The sequence below is a fragment of the Equus caballus genome, chromosome 29 (genome assembly GCF_041296265.1).
Source record: "Equus caballus isolate H_3958 breed thoroughbred chromosome 29, TB-T2T, whole genome shotgun sequence".
In the NCBI taxonomy this organism is placed as follows: Eukaryota; Metazoa; Chordata; class Mammalia; order Perissodactyla; family Equidae; genus Equus; species Equus caballus.
Genome location: NC_091712.1, coordinates 13783872 through 13791248, shown reverse-complemented (window position 1 = coordinate 13791248; position 7377 = coordinate 13783872). Strand labels below are relative to the sequence as shown.

Here is a 7377-nt window from a genome sequence, read left to right as displayed (position 1 = left end):
ATTTTATTACATTTTCCATGTTTTAATCCAAACAGCAAATGCCAAAAAAAAAAAAAAAAAAAGGAGAGAGAAAAAAAGTACAGCTGTGGTGAATCATTAAAGCGATTCTTCCAGCTGTTTAACTATTATGTCTGGCCCCGCAGCAGCCTCGAAAAGGCTAAGAAAATCTTCTGCTTAGACTTTCTGGGGCTGAGAGTTTACAGATCCCTGATATTTCTTACATTAATAAACCCTTATTACCTGCTCTTGGAACGATGGAGCAGAGGAACATGGGGAGGAAATGAAGGATAAGAATGTTTTAGTAATAAAAATCTTGAGCACTGGGGTCAGCAGACCTGTGTTTAAATCTTGGGTCAGCTGCTCAGGACACTGAGCAATCTATCTAACCTCTCTGTGTCTTTATCAGTCGTAGGAGGATATTATCTCAGTTACAGAGCCATCCAAAAGATTAAATGAATGTATATCAATTAGAAAATGCACCTAGGCAGTAACTGGGGCAGTCGGTGATCCAAACAGTAGCTGTGATGATTTTGCCGGTCTGGAGGCCTCGCCTCTCCCCCCGTCTCTCCTTCCCTGTTGGGGCCTGGGCACGCGTTGTGCTTTCCCAGCAGTCGGGGTGTCGAGGCGGAGCACACAGCAGGCTGTGGTGTTGAGCCAGATGGCCCAGGTGTATTGCTTTCATGAAATTTACAACACAGGGGTATTTACACCTGTCACAGCTGTCACTCATTACAGACGGATCAGACAGCATTCCCTGAGAGGCGAGCATGGATCTGTCACAATGCAGCTCTGCAGAAAAGCCTGGTTTCCTCCTTGCCGCCTTGCAGAGTTGGGCAAATACTTTCCTGCTTCCTCCAGTCAGCAGCTACACTAACAAGGTGGAGAGCCCCACTTTGCATTCTCACTCTCCATCCCCTGCCATCCTTGGGTACTTAGGGATGTGAGGGTGGGGGTGTCTTCCCTTAAGAGATTATTGGTCCTGTAAGTAAATAACCCAGGAGCTGGAGGACAGGGTGCAGTGCTGGCCTGGGCTGGGACTGGCGCCAAGCACTCGAGTGGGAATTGTGCCGCCCATTAGCAATGGCGCCTTCTCTCTCCAAACACCAGCTCATTTTTGTGATCAGGAAAAATAGTAAAAGTTTCGAAGAAGAATAACCTCTAAATAACCTGCCAGCTCTATAGACCTCCGACCTTTACATCAGGGAGAAGTCACCCCAAGATGCTAAAGTAAGATACCAGAAATAATAATAACAACAAGAAAAAGAAAGGAGGTCTCAGTGACACTTGGCTTTACTCATATTTATTTCCAAATTTATCGTCATCATGGCTGCAATTTAACAAGGAGTTTTGATTTGGAATGACAGAGAATGGAGGGAAACCCATATTAATAACAGTTCTTAACAGGTGCATGATCCTTTGTCCATGAGTGTGAGGCAAAATGTCCACCTGCAGACAAGAGATAAATATAATTGGTAATAGAACACATGTTCAGAAAAAATTATAAGTGGTTTACTAGGAGTTAGTCAGATGTTAACAAAAGGGAGAAACATTTCTTGATTAATTTGAAAAAGAATAAACTCATTTTAATTCTAATTTCTAATCATTGTCTTATCTCAGAAGAGGAAATGTTACAAAAATATATTATAAAAACCCAATGTTCCCAAGCATTCTTGACCAATCATAAAAATTTGGAGAAGTCCAAGTAGATTACCCAGCCACTCCAATATTTATTGTTATTGAGCATTTGACCACCAGAGGGGAGCTAATGCTAATGATCAATTGAGATGTGATTTAATATTATATTTTATGTGACTTTGGGAGACAGGGTGAAGGTAGATCTCAATGTTTATCATCAGAGGACCATGACTGTAGCCTCAGTCTTCAGAGAAGTTGAAGTTCTAGTGGTTTGTGGTGTAAAAGCTTTATGACCTCATGAATAGCAGGGTTCCGGGTCCCTAAAAATGAACAGAATCCCGAAAACTCATGGCTGCTGGTCCATGGATAAAGTGGCATCCTTCAACACTCTTCAGCTCTTATTTTCCTCATGTCCAATAGTACTGAAACGTGATGACAACTGACAATGGTCCACCAAACAGGATGGCTGTGACGTCGTTTAGGAGCCATCTGGAGGCTTGGTCATGAGGCTGTCATAACTTCCTTGGGCCCTGACAGCATGCTGGACTATCACACGTTTTTCTTGGGTCCTTAGCTCCTGCATTATGGACACTTTGTGACTCAGAGGGTCTCGTAAAACACCCCTTACTCTACCCTAGAGTCACTTTCCATCAGTGCAGTGCTAGATACATCCTGGGAGAATGATCCAGCCTGCACTCATGCCTGCCCCCTCTTTCTTTTTTGGATCTACGTTAAATAAAGTGATTGACATAACAATGCATTTGGCATGTTTATGTTATTGTATCCTTAGATTTTCTATAAAATAAAGTGTACGCTATTACGATCGGTGGGGAGATAAGTTAACGGGAATTTGGTTGGTGAGGATTGTTGTGGACTGACATAGGATTCCTTGAATAAGTATATTAATGGCTTATTTTCATACTTTCAAGGAATTTTTTATTTTATCAAAGATGGTAAAGTCATTAAATCTTGAAATACCTTAATTGAGATAATTCTCCCATCAGGCCTCTTCTTTCTGAAGGATACTTTGCAATCTCAGGTTTTTTACAGCTGGTATCTGATGACTGTAGAGATGAGTTGAAATGACTCTAATTTACGTTCACAGGAGCAGATTACCTCTGTTTATCATAAGCCCTAGCATAGCTTGAGAGCTTGGTCCCGGAGGACAATCTGGGGGAGAGGCATCTCTCATACTTTCTGGAGTTTTCGTATCCAAATGGAGTTTAATTAATTAGTGGCATGATTTCACCCTCTGGACACAACTCTTGGGTATAGGGAGATTTTCACTGACTGGGGACCAGCCCCTTTCATGCAGGCAAAGAAGCTGTCACCTGTTGCAGCCAACCACGCAGGGCTGCTGTCTCAGCTGGCGCTGATTTTGTTTGTCATGGTGGGTGTGAACGACTCTGCGACTATTTTGATGGGCTCCTTGATTTTGGTGTGGTCTGTGTGCTGCTTCACATGGTTGTTTGCTGAGTGACTTTTAGATTTATTTTTGTGGATATTTATCAGTTTTTGATAAACAACTTATTATTTTAGCTAGTAATTAAAATGTACACAGAACTATATATAACTATTAATTCTCTTTATTGTTGAAAGTTCTCCAGGAAAAATAAATTTGATATTGTAAATCTGGAACTCTTAGGACGCTAACACGTTTTCCTTCATTTCACCCAGAATTTCTCAACATTGGCACTACTGATATTTTTTGCTGGATAATTGTTGTGAGGGTCTGTCCTGTGCATTATACGATAGTTCGCAACATTCCTGGCCTCTATCCATTTGCAACATACTCCTTCCCCCAGTTGTAACAACCAGGAATTTTCCTAGGCATTGCCAAAAGGCCCAAGGAGGACAAAATCACCTCCAGTTAAGGGCCATTGGTTTAAACAATGGTGTTTATATTACTATTTGATAGCATACAGATTCTTAGAAATTCAATTCTCAAATTATAGCAGCACAGACTTTGTAGTACTAGTGACATGTTTTCATAATATGTACAATTTTTTCATCAGCACCATTGTGAAAGTAAGGTATTATTACTAAATATTTATCCAGATTTTGACATTGAAACTTAGGGGGCTGGCCCTATGGCTGAGTGGTTAAGTTTGCACACTCCATTTTGGGGGCCCGGGGTTCACTGGTTTGGATCCTGGGCACAGACCTGTGCACTACTCATCAAGCCATGCTTTGGCGGCATCCCTCATAGGACTAGAATGATGTATAGCTAGGATATACAACTATGTACTGGGGTGGGGAGAAGAAAAAAAAGAGGAAGATCGGCAACAGATGTTAACTCAGGGCCCATCTTTCTCACACACACACACACACACACACACACACACACACACACACAAAGAAACTTACCGCTTTACTCTTCAAGCACCTTAAACATTCGATGTTCATCAGTCAAGATAATCTAGGCCCATCCTGTCAGATCAATGGGCTTCTTTAGTTTTTTCACTTTCTTCCATTTAAGTATTATTTATTAATGTTGTTAAAGTCAATTTAACAGCTTTTCCTGTCCCTTTAATTTATTATTTCAAATTCACAGTGTAATTTATTAGAATTATCTTCAACATAAGCACAAATAGACTTTATGTGGGAGTTTGAGGCATTCCCTTATGAAGAGCATGCAAGAGCATTAGGCAAGCAACTTTGGGAAATCTCATATAATTGCTCAAAAGTCCTTCTACATCTTGACTACATTTTGAAGAGTTGTGAGCCTACCAGACATGAACCATAGGGTAAGTGAAGACTGCCTGAATTCAGAGCTGACTGGTGCTCTAAATTTTAGGAGGTTTTCCTTAGGACAAAGCTCCAGTAACTCTCTGGTTGGACCATGTACTAATGGTGGTCACGAAGGCATTTCCGTGATGGCCGGCTTCCAGTATGATGGCCCGTTCTTCCTCCTATCAGGCTCTCGTCCCTCTGTTTCCTCTAGACTTCACCTTCTTTAGCGTTTCTTCACATTTTCATAGACTCCTCTCTCTGCTTGGGCTGCCTTCTCCCTCATTTGTGTAGTAAACCTCTACTCGCAATTCAAAGCCCCATTTCCCCCCTTCTCTGTGAAGCCGTCCTGAGTGTCTCCTAGGAATGTCAATTTCCTCTTCCCCCAACTGCTTACCGCCTCTGAGCTCCTCTCCACATATTATTTTGTTTCTTTGCAAAATTTTCTCCCCCAGGAGGCTGGGCGTTCCTGGAGAGTGAGAACTTCATCTTTTCCAATTCTGGTAGGTCTGGCACTTTACAGATACTCCCTATATGAGACTGTCCTGATGGTACACGCAACTGTCTTAAAGTCCTCGTCAGTTCTCCTTGTCTTTGCCATACAGCTCAGAGCAGGGTCTTCACATTGATTCATTTCTTTGCCCCTGAAGGAAAATCTCCACGTTGGGAAATTTGCAAAATGATTAAAATAGTTAGTGGTCCTTACTGTTTCTGTTCGATTAAAATAGAGGCAACCTTTTCCTTCCTTTCCTTCCTAGACACTGCCTTTCTGGAGAAAAGATGCTGTGAAGAAATTCCAAAGTGACCATCAGCACTGTTAGCATGGATTAGTCTGAGCCAGACTAGTGGTAACAATAATGGAAAAAGAGGGCTTTGATATTCTTGGTGCAACACCAAGAAGACAGGGACCAGACAGAAGCTTGCACACAGATGATTATTTAATTCATTTTGTAATTTCGCAGGAACAATCTGTTTTGTTTTTGAAGATAACTGGAGAAAACAAATCTGGAAGAAAACCTAGGTAAAAAAATAAACTAACTTAAAAATATAAGCTACATAATGGAATATCTATTGACCTTAGCCCTAAAGAAGAGGGCTCTTCAAAGAGAGGAATATTTTGACAGGAAAGAAACACAGACTTCTGTGCTCACGGAATATGGAATTACTGCTGGCCGACGGTCTGAAGGAGACAGTGAAAACGCTGTGATACATACCTGAGTTGTTTTCTCAAAGGCTCGAACTTTCCAGCTTTGCTGAGATTTCATGTCCTCGGCAGCTTTGGCTGCTGGGTTGTAGGAAAGGAGAGAACATTGCGGATGTTGGAGAGTTGGGTAAAAACTGGCAACTAAGCAGTTTTCCAGTTTGAGGCTTCTCCTTTTTTCTTTCCTCCCTAAAGGGAGTCTGGGAAACGGAATGTGCTTTGACTGGGGAAACCCAGGCCAGGTCTGACCTCTTCTCCTTGCAGTTTCAAGGAGCCCTACTCCCACGCTGGCCTCAGCCTAAGGCCAGCCTTAGACCTAGTTGTTGTAAGTCTCTCCATTAGAAATGGAGTCGTCACAGGAATGGCTGTTTTCTTACGATTCCAACTCAAAGCACAAAGTGCTGGTATTTCCTCAAGGTGCATGCATACTGCCGAGTATGGCGATTAAGATTAACGATCCAACTCACTCCTGAATTTCCAAGGCTGATTAAGCACCAGGAATTTGGGAGTGCTTTATGACCCAGTACTTGTGGGCCAAATTATTTTGAATGAAAATACAATTATCTTTTCTGTTTTTTTCCTCATACTTTAGCTCTTTCTCTGCCACCACATCATGCGGCTGAATTGAGCCATGTATGACCTTATCCATCACATTCAATGCTTTGAGGAGAGACTGTAGCAAGAATTGGTTGTGGGGACAAAAAGAAACCGGAATCGCTCTACCTTGCACCCCACTTCCATTCCCTCCATGTGGGTTACCCTGCTTCACACAACAGGGTAATTTTGGGAATGCAGTTCCCCAAAACGGAAGCAACTGAAATACAAATAAGTTTAAAACAATTAAGTAGAGTCCACAGAGAGTACGTAAAGGGCTCAGGAACTCTTCGGAGGTGTGTGACTTACTCCTCGCAGTCACCTTCTTCTGTGGCACACACAGGCTGTCAGGCTGAACCCACTCTGAGTTTGGAATAGCCTTGTTCTTCCCTAGTCTTAGGTCATTTCCTACAGGTTGGGTCTTGAGATCGAGTCGTTCTGGACACATGAGGGGTCTTCTGGATCTCCTGGCTTGGAGTACCAATTGATTGCACAAGTTGATTGGGGTCCAGGACTTGTCCCCTATGTGCTCCCAGCACATCCTGTGTTTTGGTTCACATTTATTCCAATTGCCTGTGAGGCAGAAACCCGATCATGCTCACAGTTAGCTTCTGGATTGTTTTTTGGCACTAAATAGCTGCTCAACTAAATTTGTAAGATGAACGAGTCTCTCCAATTTGAATCCAAACTTTCTTTGTTGCCTTGGAAGCTGCTTCTGGAGCTGTGTCTGGATTTGGTCCATGAGCTGAGGGTGTTCGGCTGTCAGGACACTTCCCTGGGGATGATAATCATGCTGGGGGCTCCCCTTCAGCTGCACTGGTTGTCTTATTATCTTTTGATAGGCATGTTTAAGCTGATGCATTCCAATTTCCGAGCAGCACACTGATATCCATGTTTACAAGAAGTTGGAAAGTTTGACCGCATTGGGGACTGAGTGGTCTCCATGAGGCTCAGGTATGGGGACTTCATGCCGCCAGTCTACCTTCCTTCATTTCTCTCTTCTGAGCAGCCTACAAACTGAGATCAAAGATGCACCCCAGCGGAACCCTGTTCCTTTTGCCTAGTTATGTCACATATCTAAGACTTTTCCCTTCAAAAATTAACTTCCAAGGCTTAAAGCACTAAGGAACCATCCCAATGGCACATGGTGCTAAGAAATTGTTTAGAAATTGCAAGTAATAGTGCTTCCCTTTGAAGTGTTTCAAATGTAACTTGGA

At 42.5% G+C, this 7377-nt stretch overlaps 1 long non-coding RNA gene across 2 annotated transcripts; it reads right to left on the bottom strand.

Moving 5' to 3' along the window:
* Positions 1-1278: 1278 nt before the first annotated feature.
* Positions 1279-5822, bottom strand: LOC138921435 (uncharacterized). Of its 2 annotated transcripts, none has more exons than XR_011433994.1 (2): positions 5580-5822; positions 1279-1446 (listed from the first exon to the last, which is right to left on the bottom strand). It is a non-coding gene; the product is annotated as an uncharacterized lncRNA (long non-coding RNA). The 2 variants fall into 2 exon arrangements; XR_011433995.1 differs by lacking the exon at positions 5580-5822 and adding an exon at positions 1712-1903.
* Positions 5823-7377: the final 1555 nt, after the last annotated feature.